Genomic DNA, 24,911 nt, shown 5'->3' on the forward strand with positions numbered 1-24,911 from the left:
ACACTTGTGTGCCAGCTCTTATGACCCAGGGGGAAGGCAGGGCCAAACTTTCAGAGTTTATCAGCAGATGTTCCCTCAAATTTATGAACTGTTTCCTTGTTTGGCCTTGAGGAGCAAAACCTGCTAAGGGCTGGCATTTCTTTCACCTGCCCAACCAAGCTGCTGTACAACTAGCTCTTGTGTTTGTGCCTGGCTTTCATTTGGATCACGTCCAAATGATTGTGTCCAGCCACACAGCAACACACAGAGCTTTTTTTGGTTCAGTCCTAAAAGCAACAACCCCTGGGCATTGCTGTATTGCTGCCTGTGCTGGTGAGAGCTCTTACCCTGTGCCTACACACATTGTTTTGGCAAATACGATGGAGAATCTCCTTGGAAAGGGGCCTGCCTTCAATTCTGCAAACAAATACCACACACTGCAGGATCAGATGGATTCTGACTGCACAGGTGGTGCTGGCCAGAGGGCACTGGTGTCAAACATTCTGTTACAAAGAGCTTACACAGAAAACACAGACCAAGAAATCAAACTGCTGGATAAACCTAGCACACACCTGATCCAGCTTGTTAAAACACAAAGGACATCAGCACTTCATGATCCCTTCTACCTCCCGGCCAGCATCTTCTGTACCCCTCCCCTGAGCAGCTCCCTCTGCCATCACCTTTTTCTCCACTTGCCATGGGCAGTCAGGGGATGAAACAAGGCATTACACATGCACTAATTATCCCCTCCATGCCACCTCTCTGGACTTCTGAAAGTCGTTCTGTCACCTGAATTTATTTCCAATCCTCAGCTGATTGTTGTTTTCTGAAATCACAAAGCTCTGCAGGGCTCTGTGTTTGTGAAAACCCTTCAGAAGCTTTGCCCTTTTGCTACTCTACACAATCTTTTAGTAAATCTGTGTGTTGTTTTGGAGAAATGATTGCTGAATACGTACAGGCCCCCTCACCCCACACCACTGCAAACAGATCCTCAAGGAGCTTTGGCTCTGGATAAGCAGCTTCTCCATTTATCACACCTCCTGAAATGCCACAATGTTCTCATTTTGTATTTCTGTTTAAAAAGTTTTAAAAACTGTGTGTTCTAATTCATAAGCAGTGTGATAGCTTTGGATTCTCCAAGCATTTTTTACTACAAACAGAATTAAACCACATTTAAGCTCAGCTGTAAACAGAGATTTTAGCAGATACTAACAACTCAGGTAGCAAAATAAATAGCAGTATTTTTTTCTAGGCTAACCCTGATGTTTGGACAGTTGTCTGGGATTTATGTGACATGATGGTTACTAAAGTATTCACATCTGTGCATTTAAATTGTCACCAACTTACAATGCTTTTCCCTCCCTCCTGACTCAGATAAAAACAGGAACAAAACCGTGCCTTGCAGTTTTCAGAGTTATCTCCTTGGCTGATCACAGAAGTGAATAACCAGACTGATTTTCTATTTCCAGCTGAAAATGTGTAAGTGATTAACAGCCCCCTGCACTTTGATACAGTGCTGAAAGATCTCTCCTTCTGAAGCAAAGACAGACCTGCTGTTTCCTTTTGCAAGCAAAAGGGGGGGAAAAAACTACAAGGAAAAAGGGATGGGAGGAGAAAGTGTGCTTTCAGTTTTGTTTCTGCATGCCTCTTTCATCACAACTTAAATTTGCATACCTGACTTTTCCTGAGAAGAGAAGGGGTGCCTGGAAAACCACTACATTTTTTATATAAATAATAATTTAAAAAAAGGTCAAGAATTTATTCATAAACTGTCTAGCCAATTCTACTCCTACAGAGGTCAGACCTCCTCAGTGCTCTTCTTCATGGCTGTATTCCTGCACTTTCATTCACGTGGTTTCCACTCCCATCAATCACCTCAAATTATGAGTAAAACTCAAAAATTGAAGGACAACAGGGGTGGGTTTGTGGATACTGAAGGAAAGAGTCCAGCCTGGCCCCAGCTGGGAGTGCTGGCTCCTGGGGAAGATGCAGAGACTCATTTCATGGCTCTGCATCCCTTGGGACTGAGAAAGAAAAATAAAACCCATGGGACTGAGAAAGAAAAATAAAACCCAAAAAGATGACATTTTTAAATCGAGCCTTTTCTGTTTTGCTCTCTTTAATCACATATTGAAAGCAATTCAGACTGGATGGGTTTGATGCAAGTGCCAAATATCAGTGTAAAGCCCAGCACACAAAGGCTGGTAACAACAAGGGGAAAAAATTAAATTTCAGAAAGAAGTGGGGGGGGAAAAAGAAAAAAAAAAAAAAAAGAAGAGAAAAGAGCCCAGTTTTCCCACATGTTGAGGTCCTCAATTATTATTCAGCTACTTGAAAGCATCCACTTAGCTCATGTTCAGAACTTGTCTTTGGAAGCTCAGCAAGAGCTTTAGCAGAGCACAGTAAATAAACACACAAACTAAAATGAATGAAAGTTCTCTTTTAAAAAAAAGTAATTACAAACACTGTAAAAAATCAGATGAACTCTAAGCAGTATTATTCCTTTACACTAAAGAAATACATACAATATTTTTTTTTTTAAACACAGAGGGGTTGACAGTGTCTTTTTCAGGACAGGAGGAGAGGGAGGCTGAAGAGAAGGCAATTGAGGGATAGAATAAATCCAAAAGTAGGCCAGCCATCAGTGCTGCATCTGAAGCAGTCATCACTGCTCACCAGGCTGCTGGAGCCTGTGCACCACTGTAGCTGAAATCATATTAAAAGGCACTCAGACCCAGGGAAGCTGCACCAGGGATTCCTTTAATGTGGCTCAGTACACACAGCACAAATTCAGCTTTAAAAATACATAGAAAAACTTTGAAAGTCCTCTCATGCACACCCAATGCTTGCAATTTCACAGTTTAGGTGATGAGAAAATGTTTACACTCTATTTAGCACAAATGATGTAAAATAAAGTATTAAAGTATCAATATTAAACATACTGAACTGTGCAAAATAAATCAAAAGTAACAGTATCAGGGTAAGGGGACTAAGAACAGTTTTCTCTCCAAAAACTGGGAGGACATTCAGGCCAACTTACAAATTCTGAGAAAAACTTCAGGTTAAGTCTCACTGTAACTTATTGTAACTTTAAATGGAAAGCAAAATTTGTAATTTTAAAACATTTCCTGCTGCTATCAACTTCACCTCTCCTATGAAACCCCCAAACTTCAGTATAATTTTTAATTCAGAATTCAAACTTTAATAATATTGTCCAGCCGTGGGTCTCCTGAAGAAATCATTCTACAGCAATATTTTTTAAAATGTGACATCAATATTAAAAAACAACACAGACCAGGAAAAGTAGACAGTGAAATAAGAGGGAGGAGGTTTGAAAGTGTGGTTTGAACCAGGTTTTGGGTATAAGGAGTTTGAGCAAAAAGCCACTTGCGTTGAATCACACTGCTCATTCCTGGGGCTGCCTGAACATGGGAGGGGAAAACATTTGCAGTTGTTTCTGCAAGCACTGGGATTTCAAGTGGTCCATATTTAGCATCATTAGTATTCACAGTTATTTCTTAGCAATTTGGTCAAACACAGGCTATAGGGGTCAGCCCTCTCCACAATTAGATGATTAATTCTGAAGGTGAAACACGAAGAATAGGACACTGACATCTAAGGGGTGATTCTAGCAAAAGAAGAGAAGCCAAACTGGTCAAAGGGCCTGGAAAAAAAAGTATTTCCAAAAAAGAAAAACCAAACAGTGCAATTAAAAGTGCTAAAGTCAAAGCAATGGATTTATACTGGAATTCAGTGTGTCTCTACTAATTGGTAGAGCTGGTGGGAATTTCCTACCCTCTCTGACACCTCCTCTCCTAGGAAAGGGGGAGTGGGTAGTCAGGAGCATCCCTCTGTCCCACCTCCCTGCAGCCCCCTTGTCCCATCAGACATCCTGGCACTGGGATCCAGCATTCACCTCTCCTCACTCCCAGCAGGACCAAAGCTGACAGGTGACAATCCAGGTGTGTCCAGCCATGAGTCACTGCCCTGGGACAGCAACCACAGAGCACAATGGACTCGCAGAGCCATCATCTCTGGACTGCCCAAACAGCCACTGAACCCAACCCCTTCTTGCCCAAACTCGAGGATGGCTTTCTCCCAACCTGTGGCACCCTTTTTTTGCTGTCCTCCCAGGCAATGTAGTTGTGTGAGGAAAGAAACAATGCTGGGTGGCTTTATCAAATTAACCCCCATGTTTCCTCCACTGCAAGCAGAAAAGAATACACAGCACGAGACAATCCTCAAAGTTCTGCTCAGTAAAAGAACTTTAAAAATCCAAACCAACCAAAGCTTTCAACTTTTTCATGATGAAAGTGACTGAGCCAGAGATAGCTTGGTTACAGATAGGGGAACCAGCCATAACCTTGTCTACACCATTCACGAGATCAAAGTGTTCCATACATTCTGGAAAGAGTTTGTGTTGGTGGAATACAACAAGATAGAGGATGAACAAGGTGTCATAAGTTACCTTGGACTCAGGCCATTCATATTGCTCAGTAAAGGATGGATGAGCACTTTAATCCAACCATTTCTAGTTGGAGGAGGAAAAAAAAGAAAGGTAGAGATTAAGGTAGAAACATGAGGTTCTTAATGAGAATTAATGCAGTTTGAAAAGATTTAATAATAACTACATATGTAAAAATATGGTTCTAATATGTAAAAAAGTTCTAATAACGGTCAGAGATCCTGAATAAAATTTAAGCAGGTCATTTTTAGGAATTTAGGATCCAATAGGAGACAGACCTCTTCAGAACTGCTTGAGAAAATACAATTAGAAGCATTTGCTCTATTTATGAAAAACATCCACATCAAAGATGTAAAAAATTGGAATGGGATCTTCTACAATAATTTAATTTTCTGATCTTTGTTTTATTAGACCTCGATTAGTAAATGGCATGGCAATATGTTCATATTGGAATAATTAGAGCACAGCCATGACTGTGAGTAACATGGCAGCTACAAATGTTCTGAGGGGTTGTTCCTCTCATCCTGACTGTGACGGCTTAAGTGGCCAACAATTCACTCCAGGTAGGAAATGGAACATACAGAATAATGGAATGAATCAGTTTGAACCAGTTTGTACTCACTGGATACAGTCTGAGCTGGCACGAACTGGTTTGGAACCCGCCAGAGCCAGCTTGAACCAGTTTGAATGGGCTGGAACAAATCTAAAACATTTTGAGGTGGTTTGAACCATTCAAAATGAGGCAGAACAACCCAGAAGCAGTAAGAACCAGTTTAAACTGGTCAGAACTAGGTTGAACTGGTCAAAACAGGTTTGAAGCAGTTGGAGCCAGTTTAAACTGGCCAGAAATGGTTTGAACCAGTCAGAAATGGCTGGAAGCTGTCTGAACCAGTTGGAACAGGTCTGGACCAGTTGGAAGTAGTCTGAACTGTTCTGGACTGAAGTAGTTGGAACAGGTTGGAACCGGTCAGAACTGTTCTGAACTGGATTGAACTGGTTTGAACCAGTCAGAACTGGCCGGACCCAGTTTGAACACTTTAGGCCATGTTATAAATGATAAACTTAATAAAAAAAATATGTATATATATATTAAAAAACATTAAAAGTTTTGGGCAATTTAGAGCCAGTTTGATCCAGTTTCAAGCTGATGGATCCAGCTTGTATCCTTTCTTTTCATGCCAGAGAATTCCTCCCTCCCTCTTTCCCTCCCAGCTCCCTGTGGAGGCTGTGCATCCTGCTGGGAGCGCAGGAACCCACGGCCGCTGTGGAGAGGCTGGAAAGGACAGCTGTGCTCAGGAGCCACTGCAGCTGGAACAGAGCCTGACCCTCATCCAGAGTCATGGTGTGCTCCTTTCCAAAGGGCACAGCATCCTCCCTCCCTCCTTCCCAATCCCTGCTGGGCCACTGCTCCACGTCACCTCCACAGAGCTCCTCTTCCTTGCTCCCGACCCCACAGCTGTCCTCAGGATCTACTGCCTGATAAATCCTGCTTAAAGGCTGCAGCACAAACCAGGGACTGTGCTATAGCAACAGGAAAAGATGGAATTGTCTGTCAGACTGAAGAAATGCCCCCACAGCAAAGGCCCTCCGTGTTCCTGTGGAAGTGCCACTGACACTGGATTTGCTCCGAGCTGGAACAGAATGCATCTCACATGTCGTGGGTACAGCTCAAACAAAAATACAGCAGCACTTCAGGACTTTTAAACCAGTCACCTTGGAGATATCCCAGATGCACTTGCACTCATCACCCCTAAAAGAGATTATCTTCCATAAACAGAATAATCTCCCAAGAGAGACACGTCTCATTCTCTTCCTTAACCACATTCACCATGGGTTCCTGCTTAGTCACATTGCAATAACTCTTTTTCCCAACCCTTAAAATTAGGAACAAGCTCGTCTGCCCTCATCATATCCTCTTGTAATGGTCAGGACAATCCAGAGTGAAATTAGCATGGGAACATCGTTTTATTTTAGAACAGCACTCAAAACAAGTGTTTCTTCACTATTTGAAAACAATTTCAGCTTGATTACAAATTATATATCCACCAGCAAAAAAAAAAACCCAGAAAAAACCCAAAACAAAACAACAAACTGGGTTGCATTTAAACCAAGTATTTTTTACTTTAACAGAAAATTTAGTTGTTCTAATGCATCATCTGCTTGCAAGTCTACACTGCCCCTAAGCTTTAACCAAATGCTGAAGGCAGGTAGAATCAACACCCTTCATAACTTCTGGTGAAAAATCCTAACACCTAGGAAGGAAATCCTTGGGATTAAAATTTAGCTCACAGATAAAGTCAACCTGGACTCTACTTCATTAACAAATTCAAACAGAAGTGTATGAACTTTGTAGTTCAGTATCAGTAAAATAACTTCAAATGAAGCCCAGGACTGTTGTGATAATCATACTTTTATCATCCCAGAAGGTCTACCCTGCACTAACTTCAGTACCTGCTCTGGCAAATGCCAATTAAAATAATTAAAATCCTCAAAGCACAAACAGAACATTTTTTCTTCGTTAATAACACATTCCTTCAAACCTCCACCTCCAAAAAAAAATCGCTTTAAGACACAGCCAGGCATTACTGACACTGGAGATGCTGCTTTACCTCTTCCCTAAATGACAAATGACTTTGCATATCAGCAAAGAAATGTCATCCTCTTTGTGAGTAAAGCATTGTCTGACGTTCCCTGTTGAGTTTTCCAAGGGCGTTAAACAAGATTTCTTTCCTTTATGAAGTCAATGGTTACCTTGTTTCTGGGTAGCACTTATCCAATTTCATTAGCATTTTACAGGGGTGGATACCATCGTAAAAGGAAAAAGAATGAAAGAAAGGCTACTCAGAGTGGTTTAACTGAAGGCATCATGAATTCACTATCAACAAAGCACTAAATCACTAAATATTTCAAAGCAGAGAAGGCAGTTTTGCAAGGTAAACATCTACACTTTTACTGCAGTCTTTTCAAAGCTCTCAGGACCAAGGTCAATTTTATTGTGCTGTCATACCACAGGAGATAAGGACTTTTCAAAGGCATACTTGTCTATTTATTATAATTTTTAAAAGCATGTAACTTGAAAGGAAAAAAAAAAAAATCTAAATTTTCCAGGCAGCACAGAAACAGTGAAAATTTCTAGCGACACAAGTGCTGCTTGCAGGGTTTCTCTTTCCAATTCAAACCTCACTGAATATATTTTGAAACACTGCAAAGAAAACCAAGCACTTAAAATCACTACCACGTCCCATCTGCAAGAAAGAACCCCACAGCATTTCAACTGCACCTACTCAATCCCAACAAAATTTGGCAAAAGGAATGGAAATCTGCAGAGATCTACAGGAGATATGTCATAAATATATTGTATTAAAAATATTTTTTTAAAATACAGGAGATATAATCTACAGGACATATAACATGAATTAATATGTCTTATTAAAAGTAGCTTTAAAATATACAGGAGATAATCTACAGGACATATAACATCAATTAATATGTCTTATTAAAAGTAGCTTTAAAAAATACAGGAGATAATCTACAGGACATATAACATCAATTAATATGTCTTATTAAAATATTTTTTTAAAATACTGGAGATATAATCTACATGATATATAGCATCAATTAATATGTTTTATTTAAAAAAAAATTAAAAATACAGGAGATATAATCTACAGGACCTATAACATCAAGCTCTGTTCTTTCAGCAGATGTAGCACCTGACAGCTGAGCATGGAGTAAATCAGAACTCCAGGTGACAGGTTGGGTGTATTTTGGGTGTAGCACAACAGCAGACAGGACACAACCTCCCCAAAGCTTTGCTTTAGGAGGTCTTGGGTACCAAGGCAGGAAACTAAAGGTTAAAAATGGGATTTGAGCTCACCTGTGTAGCTTTGAGGAAAAGCCCAGAGCAGAGCAGAGCAGAGCTGCTCAAGCCAAAGCTGCAATATCAGAATAGCAAAAGGCTTCAGGAACTCCTCCCAATTACAATCACCTAATCTCTAAAGTAAATTATAGATAGCACCTGAAAGGTTTGGCTGTTTCAATAGCAAGGGTTTGTTTAACAATAAGGAATGGACATAAGCCCAGTGCAAAAGAGAGCAGGGAAAGCAATTCCCACTCACACATACCCAGGGAGCACCAGGAACTACAGAAAGCAGGAAATGATTGGGGAAACAGTAGGGGAAAGCAGGCTGTGGCTTAATTGGATTTTTCATATTGATAATGAATTTTAAAAGCACACTTAACTCTAAATATTTAAGTGAGACACTGCTTTTTTTTAAATGGTCAGATGGTAGAAAGATTTTGAGGTTTGTTTTTTTGTTGTTTTCTTTTGGTGGAGTTTTGTTTTTCTTTGTTTTGTTTGGTTTTTGTTGGGTTTTTTTTAAGTAATGATAATAAAGACATAGAAAGAGTTCTGGTCTGAGTTCACTCCACCAAACAAGAGTAAGAAGCATGAGAAACATGAATCTGTAGAAGGAATATCCTATTTTTTTCCCCCTGAAGTATCCAAAAAAGATTTGCAAGAACTCTTAAGAAAAATTCATTTACACGAGAAGGAGAAGCCACAGTTTTATTTGAATGAGAAAAAATATGGAAATAAGGAAAAAATGAGTCCATCTTTGCAATGCATAACCATAATAACTCATGTTTGATCCATTTGCTTAATTATTTTGCATTTGCTAACAGCCAGTGCTCCATGGTCAACCACAACATAAAGCAGATGATCTTTGCTAAGAATTTTAGACAGATAAAGTCTGCTCCTCATGCTGAAGGGGGATCAGCATGAAAACCAAAGTAATACCTTCCCTTTTAAAACAGCCAGCTCTTTTAAAGTAAGGAGGAATAATAATAGGAATAATGTTAAAATATCATTCCTCTTTGAAACCTTGAACTGGTGCTTGCAGTTCAGTGTTATAAAACTGTACAGGTGTATGAATGCCTTGCCAGTATCCTGAAATTTACTCTTCCTCTTCACAGAAGGAATGTGCATTTCCTTCTTTGCTTCATTTCTTCCTGCACTTCACCTCTATTATAGGAATTATTGGCTGCAACCACCTGCACCTTCCTCCAAACAGGCAAGTGCCAAAGCTCCTGGTTTCCTGAAACTCTTTGGGGAGAACACCACCCCAACACAAATTCATAGGAACATGTCAGTACTGTCTAAGCTGAATCAGATCCCTGATTATCAGCAATTAAGTCTACCAAGAAATTAGCCCAGCAGCCTCCTCTTTGCCCAAAATAATTAGCTTTTCTGCTTACAGCACACAACAGTGCCAAAACTCCTCATTTTTCAAAACAGGTTGTAAAAGCCGAAGGAAGAGAACTTGGATTTAAAACCACATAATTTCACCCTTAATGATCAGTGCAGTCTAGAGAAGGAATCAAGAATTTAATGCACAATTTTCTGACATATCAGGGCTGCAGCAGTGGGCTTGGCATGCCCACTGGAACATGGGACATTCCACTTGAATATGAAAATCTTTTTGACTTGTGAGGGTGGCAGAGCACTGAAGAAGCAGCCCAGAGAGGGATGAGAACCAAGCATTTTCCAGAGGTCTGAGCGTTCCCAGAGACGAAGGACAGGTTATTCCATGGCTTTGGAGGACACTGTGGTTCCACACATTTCACTGGTGCACAGATTTGCTGCTTTTTAGGTTAAATGGTGGAGGACTGAATGCTTACTCTGCACCTGCAGCTCATTTACAGATGCTGCACCTTTATAATCCCAAGTGGGCACCCAAATGAGTGCCAGATCTTAACAACTGTATTTTAACACTCTTAAGTACTTTAAAGGAAGATAACATATTGGCTATTCAGCAATAGCATTCCCCCACTAAATTTCCTCATTAAACACATACAAGAAAAACAATGTACTCAACAGGAAAAAAAAAAAACAAAATTAAAAGAGCATGTATTGACTCCTTCTCTTAGCCATATTTTCTTAATACAAGCCAACATCAATCAATCTCTTCATTCAAAGTGCAATTCTCACCTCTCCATGTGGAACATGTTAATGAGTTTACACTAAAAAAAAAAAATCATCTGTATTTACCAGGTACACAGAAAGAACAGGTTTCAGTGCTGCTTTCTCTGTGTGAAAGAAAAGCCAAGAGCTCTTCTCTTGCCATAGGATAACAGGCACAAAATACAAGCTCACAAAGCCAGTGTGGGTGTTCTGTTTTGGTGGGGGTTGTTTTGGGGTTTTTCTTTTGTTTTTGTTTTTTTTACCCTCTCAGTGCTTCTGCCAGCACCGAATTCAGTGTTAATTAAAAATTGCTGGCTCAGCCCTGCACCAGGAGTGCAGCAGCAGAGCAGGTGACAGGAGACCTGACCACCAGCAAAGGGGGGGCTCTGCAGCTCTGGAGACCATGACAGAGCCTGGAAATCAATTATAGCCCTCCTGCAACTTAAAGTTTTAGAGTGGCAAAAGAAGCACTGCTCCTCCAAGAAAAGCTGACAATCTTAAAGTGAAATGATATCATGAAGATGAAGTACTTGGGTGAGTAAGCTCCTGATAACAAGGAATGCCTTTCCCTAGAGCTGTACACACAACCCAGCACGAACACAGTCCTCACCACAAAAACCTTGCTGAGGAGCAAGCTGGGAGAAGGAAACCAAGAGAAGTTACCCCTGGGTAAGATCAACATATTTCAGGCCATGAATCAGCTGGCTTCCATACCCAGTGTGTCATTTACAGAGACTATTACGGACTGAAGCTTTCACTTAAAATTATGAGAACAATTATTGCAATCAGGAAACAACCATTTGTTGGGCTGAAATGTTGCCTTCAGTGCAGTTTGCAAAACAGCTTCAGGAAATACATTTTGCTCGTCTCTACTTGTAAAGGAATATAAAAAAATGATGCATGCATACTGGGGGGGGAAAAAAACAAACAAAATAACTAACTAAAAAGGAGTGTTGTCTCCTTTTGCTGGTTTAAATAAAACACTACTACTCCTCTTCAGCTCGTCCTCTGAAAAACTCTACAACCAAAAAATTTAAAGAACTTGTGATGAGGTCAAAGGGTCAGGATTAAAAAGCAAGCGGCAACCACCACACATGAGTTCTACAAAGCTTACTGCCAGTCAGCTCCTAATTTCAGTCTACATCTGAACCACTCTGCAGGGCAGTGCAGATGTGCTGCTTGTGACCACTCTGCTCTCATCTCAACAGGCTAAATCACAGCACAGATGAGGCCACAGGGGTATCCCACAGCCCATCCAAGCACTCTTCCTTTAGATTTCTCCTTTTCTTTTTGGCAAACAGCACCCAGATCCTGCTCTGGTGTAAGCAGGTCTCCTGACAATGTGAAACTCACACTTTAAAGAGCCCACAGACAGATGGATTCAATTTAATTCATGACTATGAACAGCTGCTCCTGATCACCAGCTTGTACAGCACACCCATTCATCACAAAATATTTCAAAAGGCTGAGCTGAAATGGAACAAATGAATTTGAAGGAGTATGGGAGGTACTATGCTAGCCTTGGAGAATGTGTCAGATGTAAAAAGCACAGCTATGGGACTGCCATTAATTTATTCCTGTAAATGCTGGCTCTGCTCTATTAGCAGCATTCTCCAGATTCTCAAAAATCCAGGAGGGCAGCCTGAATAAGGTATTAGAAGGTGTAATTAAATACTCCTTACTGAAGGTGATTTTAACTAAGTAAGTCACTAAAAGGAGCTGACAGCATGTTTAAATTGTGCTGGGGAAAACTTCAAGATGACAAGCCTCAAACAGCTGCTGAAAGGAGAGGAGGTTATTTCCCCAAGCGCTCTAACTTAGAAGATCCACCAGCCATGCAGGGGAGGGCCATGGACCTGCCTTTGCCACCTTCATCTTAAACACTGTGAGAGGCCTCACTGCTTTTAAAAAGTTTTCATCTTTCTCTTCAGCACAGCTGCAGCAAAGAAGGCGGCCCTGACAAATGAAACCACCCATTTTGAAAGTCTGTGAAGAGATGGAGAGCTGACACAGAGCTGAGTAATTCACATTCTTTCTTATTTTTATTTTTTTTTTAAATTTCAGGAATTACATGGCAAAAATAGACATTTTAAACATCACAGTGTTTGTCATGGCCACTGGATCATCTGTGGGTGGCTCAGTTTTTCACAGAGCACTTCCTGGGAGTTGTGCACAGATGTTGGGAAGAAAGGTGATGTGCAGGGAGGGAAATTCTCCATGAGCTGCCCCAGGTGGCAATTCATTCTTGCCAATTCCTGCTAGGGATTTCTAGGAGGGGGGGAAACAAGTTTCCAAGATATTTTTGAATGTAACTCTTATCTAGAAGTGATATTTATAGCAACTTCAGACACCTGTATCATACTTGTGTGGATTCATGAGGAAAGCATGTAATGCTTATGTAGAATTCCAAATTTCAACTGCTATGAGGTTGTTGGATCAGATTTTTCTGTCTTATTATGAAAAACACTTCCATTCTGAGCCGCAGAGAATTTATAAATAATTTGTTGTAACACTTATTGATAAATGGGGAGTAAAAAGAAACAAAAGTTTCCTCGCTATAGAAAATGTAATTTTTGCAACAAAATGGGGGAAAAAAAAGGAAAAAAAAAAAAAGACAGGTTTTTTGGACAATATTTCTTTCTTTCCTTCTTGCTCTACCCTCCTCAGGGCCAGGCAAGGAGACAGAGCTCAGGTGTCAGAAGCTTGCACAAATAATGCACACCCTCTGCCCTTCCACACAGTGGAACAAAGCCACTGCTTGCCATCACCCAGGCTCCTGCTGCCTGCTAGGAAAGCAAGTGATGAGTGCATCTCTAAAAGCCAGCTCTGAGACAGCAGCTTGAACTTCTTTTGGGAGCCCAACGCGCTGCCAGGGTGCGCGCTCCGATGCGCGGGGAGACGCTGCGGGCTCGGTTGTATCTGCCAGAGCCAAGGCAGGAGCACACACTGGCTCACCCACCTTCTGCAAAGGTTATTCATCGCCACAGCAACCTCCAAACAAAGGTGGGAGCCAAGTCAAACCGACTGGCTTCACCCAGCCCTGTCCCTCTGATGACAGAGGGCAAAGGTGCTCTCTGCTTGTGCCCTAAAGGGGACTTAATTGCTTGGGTTTGTTTTTATGTCACTGGGTCTCACAGTTCCACTCTCAGCATCCCAGCGTGCCCAGAGCAGAGAGAGGCCACAAGGATCCATTAAACAATAAAAATTCTTCTGTAGCCCCAGCTAAAAGGAGAGAGAAGAGGCACAATTCCTTCTTGCCACACAGTGAGCAGGTGCCAAAATCCATTTCACTGTCACCCCACCTCCTCCACGTGCTGCCCTAGGTACCAGCAACAGCTGCTGTGAAATAAACACCTAAACCAAATGTTATAGATACATAATAAATTACTGGCTTTTCACAAATATTAAAATGAATGTTATATGTATGAGGTTAGAGAACTTTGTAGTATTAATATAGTTCCTTCTATTTCTGTTATTGATGAAACTTAGAAATAATGGTATAATATACATATATCTTGAGCTATGGCACAGTATTAAAGCAAAAACTACTTTTGTTTGTATAACCCAAAGACTGAAAAAGATAGTTAGAGACCCCCCTCCATTCTTAAATTATCTTATCCAGATGAGGACAGCAGTGACCAGAGCTCTGGGGGAGGAATTTATTGCATTTCTGTTATCAGGGAATGTGAAACTCGGTGGATCCAAGAAGATTGATCTATTGAGAAGGGGGCAAGTTAAAAACTAAACACAGAAACATCCAAGACTTAAGAGGAATGTTTGAATTATGTATAAGAATTTATGGATATGTAGCAGGAGTCTGTTTTTAAGGGACAATCCTTTGTTAGTAAGGTGTGCTCTCCTGGCTGAATGCAGGGACACCCGGCCGTATCTGTAACTTTATCACCTAATTGTCTTTCTATTAAACTTTTAAATTCTATAGAAAATATGTGAACCTCGTTTTTCACACCAAAAAACCCCCAGTCTGTTTAGCTTCCATTCTGTCCTCTCCCTTCACCACTTCTTCACATCCTCTCTCACTCCACGGGAGATTAATGATTTTGGATACGCTACGAGAATCCAACCGAGACAATAAAATAATAAACTCGGCACAAATGAAAAGCAGTTTCATTTATTCCCCTAAATCTGGAAAGAACAAACCCCTACATTTCCTGAGTCACTCGAGGAAAGAGATTATGAAAAATTTCTCCATTTCTAAACCTTTTCAACTACCAGGAGGGAAAAAAACACTGTCTGTAATGACAAGCTGTCAACACTCAGTGGGCAGCACGGCTCTCATTTGTGACACTGAGCTTTTGCCTGCAGAGCCAGGCACGTGGGCACCAGCAGCCAACACCACATGCAATGACAGCACTGAAAATGCCCAGATTTCTCTACCTGTCCTAAAGCACATCCCCCACCTGAGCAGCCTGGTCTCAGGGTTTAAAAGACAGAGTAACTATTTGTTTTGAATTAAAGGATTTAAAAAAAAAAAAAAAAAAAAACAAAAAATAACCACCCCAAACCCAGTGGTTCTGAGGAATTTTATTTTTTAAATCAAAGCCACAGGTGACTAGAGCAGATAACAAAATCTCATTTACTCCTGCCAAGAAATAGAAGTTAAATTTTGCTGTAGTAAAATCATCAAAAATACACATCCACCTTCAGTGTTTTTGGATCTAAGCAAAACTTATGTTAACCAAAGGCTGGTTTGATTTATACCAATGGCTTAAGCTATCATTTTTCTTGAATTTCAGAACAGTCATTGGTAGCTAACCATTAATCTTTTGCAGGCTCATGATGGTTTACAATTTTTGTCAGTGTGTTCCAGCATCCAACCACCTGAGGCAGGAGGCTCATTTACCTGATTCTGCAATATTTCTATTAGCCAAGCACTTCAGTGCTTTGGCACTTCAAGGGTGCTGATAGGAAAAATAAGAACACACTTTTTATCAGGGCCCACAGCAATAGGAACAAGAGAGAATGGTTTTTAAGTAAAGTTGAATTAGTATGGATATGAGGAAGTTTTTTACAATAAAGGTGGTAAAAGAGATTACCCAGAGGGATGGTGGATGCCCCATCCCTGGAAATAATCATGGCCAGGTTGGATGGGGCTCTGAGAAATGTGGTCTAGTTCAACATGTCCCTTCCCATGGCAGGGGCACTGTACTAGATGGTCTTTAAAGATTGCCCCAATGTAAAAGATTTTATGATTCTATGATAATATTACTCTGACACTATAATTAAGAAGAACTAGAAATTAATAAAAAAAAATATTTTTTTAAAAAAAAATGCAACAAAATTCAGCTTCCAGATGAAAGTTCAAACCACAGTTTCAAAAGCCTGCACTGCACTTGCAGGCAGCAAACAGCAACTGAGCAGAACTTCAAGCAAAGTGCAAAACACCACTCAACCCCAAGGGCAGGACACTCCCCAGACACCCTGCACTTGAAGCTCTATGCTCTGTAGCGCTCTCAGAAATATTTCTGCAGAAATAAATAAATGAAGAACCCAAAAAAACCACCCCACTGACTCTGATTTGAGTTCACAGGCACTTCTGAAGCGCAGCCACAGGCAAACCCGTGAACCTGGACGTACCCAGAGCACGCGGAGATTTGTGTCACGGCACCATCACCCCCTGACGTGGGAGGCAGGCACTGGCCTGACTCAGTCTTTATTTGTGCAGTCAATTTTCAACCCACCTTCCTGATGGATCTGTAGTTTCAAAAGGAACCTCCCCACACGGAGCTGGTGTTCCCACCCATGCTGAAAGGGAGCAAAGGTTTTTGCCTTCTCCCCCCACGCAGGAATTCCGCCTCGTGAGTCAGACTGACACCTCAGACACAACTCAATTGGTGTCCCCCTGGCCAAGATGTGCTTCCACTGAAACTATTTGGCTTCTAGAAAAAAAATCTGTGGTCTCTAACTTTTAATAACTGAAAATATTTACAAGAGGAAAAAAAAGTGCACCTACCCAAGTGCAAGTTTGATTTTAACCAAAAAAACACTGCTTCAATAACTACCTTGCTCTCTCTATTTCTACACACCCTGAAAATCAATTTCAATTTGAAAACCTTTCTCCTCCAAAGTTGATGGTGTTGGCACTGAAGCTGCAGTATTATTTAAGTGCTGGGTTTCAGAGTCCTCCAGCAGCAGAAAGGAACTGCATCTACCTTCAGTGGTTCCCAAGATAGCAGCTGTTTGTGCTTGAACTGAAGTGGGAAGAGCAGCAGCAATAAAAAGGGAAGGAACTTAAGGACAGGTATGTTCCAGCTTGCAGTGGTTATGTGACAACAGCACCAAATTTGTTTTCCTACACTTTCCATTAATTGAAGACTACTTATTTCAGTCTGGCTTAACAGGCTACTGGACCTTGAAATAATGTGCTTGTATTCCTTGCTTTGCCTTTGCCTCCTCCAGCATAAAGCAGAATTACCCACATAATTTTTCATGCCAGGGTGATTTTCCAACACTGCTGCTAATCAAGGTAGCATGTGCAGCTCAGGACAGCACTGACCTTCAGGTTTTTGTGCAAATACCAACCATCCTTCTTAACAATATGGCAAGAACCTGAAATTCAAGTGCCCTGGATGCATATTACCCTTCCTGCACCCACCCTTACCTTCTCCCTGCTCCAGATGAAACCTTCAGAAGTTCTGCCTAAAGCACAAAGCCCCTGCTCTGATATTCATGGGACAATTCAGCACCTGATGCCCAGTTGTGTCATGCTGGTGCTTTAATGGGATTCCATCCATGTGCAGAGGGGCTATCTCCCCCAAATTCCACAGAGATTTTTAAATGATTAGCTACAGCTAAGGGCACATATGTTGTTTTTAATAGCAAACGTGTGTTTTACAGACCAGGCTGCATCTCATCAATAATTCCTTGGTGCCACACTCCCAGCAGCCAGCCCAGCATGACAGAGTCTTGAATAAACAGGGTGTTACAAGGTGTAAGGCAGCTCTCCACACATTTGCTGTCAAAGAATCACAGCGTTTCAGCTTCTGGAAGGAGCAGATTGCCATTGTTTTATCAAGGAAAATCACAGATTGGAAAAACTGACTCTAAAATAATTAATTGTTAGCTATTGCCTTTTGTAGAGAGGTTATGCCTAGTGTTGAGCTGGAAACAGAGGTCAGAACAAGCTCACTCTTTTCTTTACACAGCATCTGCAAAAGGAAGCTGGGGATGAAGTTTGCCTGCACACAATCACACAGAGATTTAAACAGGGAAAAAAAAACCAAAAAACCCAAATCCATGCACTTACATAAAAGGCTTTGGGTAGTTTCATTTTCCATTCAGCTGGAAAGGGAGAGAACCAGCACACACACACATTTTTAATCACCCTTGTGCTGACAGCAGCCAGGCACTACTGCTGTTATCAGAACCCCACAGCTTGGATTCCCAGGCTAAGGAAGAGGGTATAAAATCTCCTCTGGTTGAAAAAGCACAGTGATATCATCTCCTATAACACACAAATGCTACAGAATTGAAGTCTGGTCTCACCAAAATGAGTTTGGTTACTCATTCAGTGGAGGGAGAGGGGAAAAAAATCCGTAAATATACAAACAAATAGTAAGGATTCCCTAAGATTAGCTGGTAACCTGGATCTCATTTTCTCTAAGCCCATCAGTCATGCTCTGGGAAAAACAAACAAGGCAGGCCAGTCTGTGCATCCAGAAATGTAGAGTTTGCAACAGATGCCAGTTGTCAAAGAGACAGGGAGGAGAGAGAGAAGCTGAGCTTATGTACAACTCACCTGTGCAAATGCCACGTGCCTGGGCTTAAAACTTCAGCCTGGGTAGGTGCTGTCCCTGCTATTGCTTAATTCAGCTGGCTGGCATCTCCCCAGAGGCACTCAGAAGGCAGCTGCCCAACAGGACAAATCACTGAAAACCAGAAAAGAAACAGGTTCAGCTTTGCAATTGCACTGCACATTATACAATGAGTTCAACTTGCTAATCCATGCCTTCTTAAAATGTGATTTCTCTCAGTGCCTGACAGGGAGAAATGCAATTCATCCTCTACTGTCAGTGTGAATTTCCTAAATACCAGTAATATCAGAAAGAACTCCTCTGTACAGCCAACAGGAACCTCATGGTCAAGAGAACTGAACAGCCTCCACCCTAAAACTCTTCAAGTTTTGTTTTCAGTTTTGAATCTGACATTCAAGAATTAGTCCTTTTCTACTTCATTTTTTTATTCATATCCAACACTTTATTCTAACTTAGTTGTGATACAAGTCATTTCCAGCTTCCTTCATAGCTGCTATTCCAGGCACTGAACAGCTCTTCAAATTTTAGCAAATCTGACCAATTTACAGCAGAACTTTCTCATGAATTACCCTCTTCAGGCCTTCATTTTGGCATTATCCCAATTCTGTGACTTCCATGTGAGGTTCCATTTCCTTTCTCTTACAAGGCCATTTACAGTAAATCCAATTAAAATTAATTAAAACACATAGATCAATTTGATATAGCAACAGAACCAGGAAGAAGCAGTACCAAGTCAACTGATTGGTAGGACAATTCAGTCAATCTGAATTGACCCAGTGGTTGCACATGAATGTAAAAATGAAGTAGCACACTGAACTAGTTTTTGTACTGAGCCTTATCAATCTGCTTACTAACATGAGCAGATTCTACAGATGGTTTATCTGTTAATCACCTATTTCTGTTGAAAATGTAACGTTTTAATATTTGAAGGGGAGATAAACATGTTTTTTTTTCTGACCAGGAAACCCTCACAGAAGGAAGGGCAACACCTGGGCACAACACAGGTGAGCTCAGTGACCTCAAGCAGGACTCTCCATCCTCCCATGCCCACTTCATTCCCTTCAGAACATGGATATGGTCCAAGAAGGATGAGGAGCTACTGGAGAGGGTCCAGCAGAGGGACATAACAATGATGAGAGGTTTGGAGTGCCTCTCTCAAGAGGAGACTGCAGGAGCTGAGCCTGGGCAATCCAGGCAGGAGAAGACTAAGAGAGGATCTCATTAATCCATATAAATATCTCAAAGGGGTGCCAAGAGGACAGTGCCAGGCTCTTTTCAGTGACAGGACAAGGAGCAGTGGCCATAAACCAAAACACAGCAAGTTCTACCTTAACAAAAAGGAAAGCTTTACACAGAGGATGGCAGAGCACTGGAACAGCTGCCCAGGGAGGATGTGGAATCTCCCTTCCCTGAAGATTTCACAGCTCTCATGTTCTTGTGTAACCTGCTCTAGGTGACCCTACCTTGGATGAGATGATCTCCAGAGGTCCCTTCCAAATCTAACTAATGATTATGTGTGATTCTGCAAGGAAAATTAAAAGGAAAAGAGACAGACTACACCTCTTTTCTTATAGTAACTTATCTCACTAGCTTCTTACGTAGAAATTAATTCTTCTGAGTAGAATGGAAGACTAAAGAATTCTGCTAAAAAAAAGGAAGTGGCAAACAGTAGCACACTCATTGTTTCCAGGCTCCTTATCTCTGAAATTCGTTACAGTTTTTGGGATTCTCATCTGAAAGCCAATGTAAAATAGAAAAGGGAAAAACAGATTTCACTGGTGAGTTTCTGAGCTCCTCCTTGCTACTGTGATTCTCTTGTTTGCTGCCCTGGACATGAACACAGTTAATGAATAATGACTGTGCAAACAAAATATCAGACAATGATGGGAGGGGGAGGGAAGGGTAAAATGATTGTGTGGGAGGCTTGGGTTGGATTTGGCAACAATTAGAAAAATTGATGCCCTTTTAATTATAGGAAAAGGCTTTGCTGGAAAGATAAGATGGACATGACATTCAAAATACTTTAGTCTTTGGATTTAAATGTATGGAAATAGAAAGTTCAAAAGGTTGGGGTTCTTCATTGTGCTTTATGTTAAAAAACACAGCTCTCAAAACTTACATCCAAACTGTGTGTGCAAACCTTCAGCTCAATTCAAAGCTGTTACAGGACAGATTTGATTTGCTTTTATCACTCTCTGGGAATATTATTTACTACATTTTTTACATTTACTACATTATTTACTACAATATTATTTACTCCTACAAGCTAGAAGATATCTTTGTTTTTCCCTTCTAGTAAGAGCCCAAGTCAGGAGAAGTTACAGACACTTGAAGAATCAGTCCAGTAACTTATTAACATCATTTAAGATCCTCTCCTAACTGGTTCCACCGAACAAATTATCAAAAGAGGGCACCAGAGATTGCTCCCTGTTTGATTAAGGCTGCAGAGTGCACATTTCCTTCTCTGCTGTCATTCCCAATTCCAGCAGCTCCTGCCAGATTCTCACATGTGAGAAATGCCTGCTACAGGCACATGAAATGCATTATCCCATATTCCTTTAGTAGCAGAGCAGATTAATGATATCCTTTAAAAAGTTAATAGGGAAAAGGACATTTCTCCACCAAGCTCACACACAATTCCTCAATTACAAAATAAATCAAAACTTCTTGCAGTTTTACTCTGTGCCTCTACAGATCTTTTTCCTTAGCATCATATTTACATGATTATTTCTACAGTGAGATATAGCCACTTCTAAATAAGTGCTATTACATAAACCACACTTGCTGTCCTAAAATTTATAGTCACCATTTCCATTATTCAGTATCTTTCATCAGCACATCTCAAATAGTGTTTAAAAGATTTAATCATGTTAAACTACCAACTACCACTGCAGATGTGACTTAGAAAGCGAAAGCACAATTAAACAAGGCAGGATTTTTCCAGGAAATATGGACTGTGATACTTAATCTTGCAAAGTAACAGAGAGATAATTTAAAGTAAGGTATCTACAAAGAGCAGTGTCTGTGCCAAGAGACTGTTTGTATTGGTTTTGCAAAGAGTGGACAGAATGTTCTTTTCCAAAGAACCACAAAACAAACTTCCTGAACCAATGTGAGTTTTCTTTTTGCTTGTATTTAATCCAAGTCAATGTGGCCCAGCCAAACTTATTTAATAAGAAGTGGGGGGGGGGGGGGGGGGGAAGAATCAATTAGTTTGGCATAACCTTGTCTTGGAACAGCAGTCACAATATAAAGTGAGTGGAAGTGGTCACTGAACAGATCTGGAACCACTGCTTCTCTGTGAAATTAGTAATAATAGCAGGGAAGGGGCTTTTTAACTATTTTTAAAAAACATTTCTTGCACAGCATTACAAGCAGCTGTAATTAACTCCCTTCCTTTTTTGTTTTGTTCTGTTTTTAATGCGAGTCTCTTGATGCACACCAGCAGGGTTTCAGGATGTGGAAAAGAGAGAGGCAGTGTGCTGAGATGGTAATGCAGCACACAGGAAAAAGAACTTGAAATCATCACACACCAGTTTACTTAACATCATCTTTTGTTCCTAAATCAGTCATTTATGTAATCTAGAAAAAAAAAAAAAGAAGAAAAAAAAACAAAACTAAAGAAAGAACAACAAAAAACCTCCTCCAAGTTCAGCTTTTACCTCTTTTGGCCTTTCAGGAGTTGATGGGTAAGTGCACAGGGAAAAGCCTCTTTGCAAGGCAAAGATAAAAGCATTACTGGTAAGGTCAATAGAGACCACATATCCTTTAGTGTGATGCATTTGTAATCCCTATTTTAGAAGTACTAATGAATTTAAAATTAAAAGACATAATACACACCCTCTACCCTACAGGGAGATACTGGGAACCCCCAAAACAAACATACCAACGTTTAACCCTGCAGCAGGTCTGTTTACATGTACATCTGTGAAGGTTTCTTGACTAACAAAAATGCTCATTTCACCAGAGACACAATGCAAGACTGCTCCCAGCACCTCTAGAATGCAATTTTTCCAAAATGTACCACAGATTTGTCACATTTTCCACACAAATGTCCATCTCTCCTCTCTGATGGGCTAAGATGCTGCATCATTTTGTCAGGGTGCCAAAAGGAAAGGAAGCCACCACATGTACAAGTCAGACACTTAAAAGATTATATTCAACAATATAATCTCAAAATGCTGCACTGAAATTCCACTACAGAATATCTATCCTAAAGAGATTAATAAAATACCCCCCAAGAGTGGGATGGATATAAAGAGAGACAAATCTGAGGGGAAGACAATAGAACTGCAAAATGTGTTTCATGTTACTTATACTGATGAAAAGCTTTGTAAATCCAGTTTGATGTCTAAAAGTTGTCCATCTTCACTGTCAGATTTGGTTTATTCACAGCCAGATATTAGATTTCAGTGGTTATCATCACAAGCTGTTTCCTTGTTTACTTCTGCATTTTGTTCAGCTTCTTACAGGGTAGAAAATAAAACCTGTTTTTACTTTTAGATTCCTCCTGCCACAATGTTTGGTTTTCAAACTCTGCAAGGATCAGGTTTAATAAACTGAAAATCAATCAGTACTATTTTTATTCTGAAATAGGAGACAAATTATATTAGTCTCAGGTATCATAAAAATTCTTTTCATATATTCAGCTTGGATCCACTTCTGAACCTCAGTGCATTAAAATTACACTGTCAAATACATTCATGTGTAAACCCTTATTCTACCTGCTAGAGGCATACCCTACAATTATTATTTTTTCAACTGAAGCAAAGAAAGATTTTATTAATAAAAAACCCGCCAAATGTTAAGTTCCTGCTTTCCTGAAATCAATACAGAATCGGTCTCACATTTCAACAGATCTGCGATTTCTTGTTAGCACTACAAAAGACAAACCAGTCTCTTTAGATATCAGGTAAGCAAACAAAAAATACCCTGAGAACAGGATATTATTTAGAAAGATTATATTATTGTCTTCAAACACCACTGCAGATTGAAAGGATGAGCTTAGAGAGCAATGGGAAACAGACACAGGCTAATACTGGTGTGATTAAATTCACCACCCACTCCCACAGAAGGGACATGATAAGGTTGCGACTGCTCTTAAAAATTCCCAATACTTTTGACAAAGACTGATCAAGCTTAAGATGTGTGGGAAGAATCATGTGTGACTTCAGAAAAAGCAGTAAGAAAAAATAATTTGTATTTTGGACAGAAGGAGAGTGCAAGAAGGGCTTGGTTTCTTACTAGTCACTCTGAAATGTGAGCAGAAATGCTCAGTCCTCGATTCTCAGGCTTTGCACTTTTGGTGGGACTCGAGGAACACTAAATACCAATTTCCAGATAACTGCCTTGTGGCAAAAACACACATCACATCCCTGCTCACCCTTTGTATTCCCTCTGCACCACCCAAAGACAACTACACATTTATTTCAGGGTTTTTCCCATCCAACCACTAGCTCAGAAAGGGAGGTTGTTGGTGCTCAGAGCAGTACAAACCAGGCTGTGGAAAGGAACTGTGCTAGTTCTAGCTGACCTTTCTTGTTCAATTTTCCTGTTTAACAAAGGGGAAAAAAAAACAAACCCTAAACAGCAAAAACCACGTGAAATTCAACAGAAACAGCAAAACAGAAAACATGGCCAGATTAGAGTAAAACAACATCCATCCTTGGCATATCTCAGCCTAGAGATGACCAAAATGTCCACTGTGCTCAGTAGCAAAGTAATTTCATTTCACAGCTGCCTGCTGTCAAGTCCTTCCTTTGCTGGCCCTCTTGTAAAATGAGAGCTGAAATAATCCAGTCAACTGTCCTGCTGTAGCCTGAAAAGTCAGGATCTTTCACTTTGTCAGAAGGGCAAAGTTCACCATAAAAAATGCCCAGTGTTCATGTGAAAATTTAACAAATAAAGAAGCTTGTTTAAAAAAAAAGACGGTAATGTTGTATTGTGTAGATTTATTATAGCTCATTTGTTGTGTGAACTTCTCAAGGTGTGGAAGAAGGAAGCCAGAAAACAGGAATGCCTTTAAAAGGATGGGGAAACAGCACAAAGGAACAGTCTTAGTTAAGAAGAGCTAAGTTAAGAATTCCTTAAGAAAACTCAGGATCAAAAGGTGAATGACAGAACATTTGGTTCAGACTGGCATAAATTTAATACTGTGCACTTATTAGGAACCTGGCCCTTCCTAGCACTGGAGAACTGTATCATCAGGAAGATCTTGAATCTTTTCAATTTATTTAGGAAAGCACAAATTCAGGCAGCCCTTTGAAATCCCTTCCTCAAAGGAAAGCAGAGGGATTTTCACATCAATACATCTATAGACATCCACCACTATTATTACATTACAGCCACTGTGGTCATAAAAGCTGGTTTAAGCATAGTATGTAGTAATAAATTAATTTCAGTGCCAATAATTTTCTCTTTGTAGCTGAGGAGGAGACTTTCCCCATAATGATGTAATCAGAAGTTACTTTGAAGCTACATCGAAACTTGGATTCATTAAATTTTTATCCCAAGAGAAGACAGAGCGCACCACAGACTCGGCCTCTCAAACACCTAAAACTTTTCCCAACCTTTTAATTTTTTTCCTGTCCTCATGTACATCAAACAGCATTGTTTATAGACAACTATAAAACCAGATAGTCTTCAGCAGTTCATGCTGTCCTTTACCTGGGAATCATGAGAGTCACAGCATCGAGACATCTGGATGCCAGGATTTTCAGTCTCTTCATTTTCT

The 24,911-nt window shown here is 40.4% G+C and overlaps 1 protein-coding gene and 1 long non-coding RNA gene across 6 annotated transcripts in view; one reads left to right on the forward strand and one right to left on the reverse strand.

The window, feature by feature from the left end:
- Positions 1–24,911, reverse strand: part of EPS8 (EGFR pathway substrate 8, signaling adaptor) — a 129,937-nt gene that overhangs the window by 79,249 nt on the left and 25,777 nt on the right. For 4 of the 5 annotated variants that reach the window (XM_014256073.2, XM_088054818.1, XM_014256075.2 and 1 more), the window contains exon 2: positions 18,163–18,292. The gene's annotated coding sequence lies outside the window, so the exon portion shown is untranslated. Of the gene's footprint in view, positions 1–8,321; positions 8,342–18,162; positions 18,293–24,911 lie in introns of those variants that run through there. The other variant, XM_088054820.1, reaches the window with a different exon arrangement.
- Positions 11,939–14,129, forward strand: LOC148184251 (uncharacterized). The gene is made up of 3 exons (XR_015772591.1): positions 11,939–12,057; positions 12,338–12,425; positions 13,074–14,129. It is a non-coding gene; the product is annotated as an uncharacterized LOC148184251 (long non-coding RNA).

This window comes from Pseudopodoces humilis, chromosome 5 (genome assembly GCF_049639895.1).
Source record: "Pseudopodoces humilis isolate 2021_Gansu_Grassland_sample_001 chromosome 5, ASM4963989v1, whole genome shotgun sequence".
Lineage (NCBI taxonomy): Eukaryota > Metazoa > Chordata > Aves > Passeriformes > Paridae > Pseudopodoces > Pseudopodoces humilis.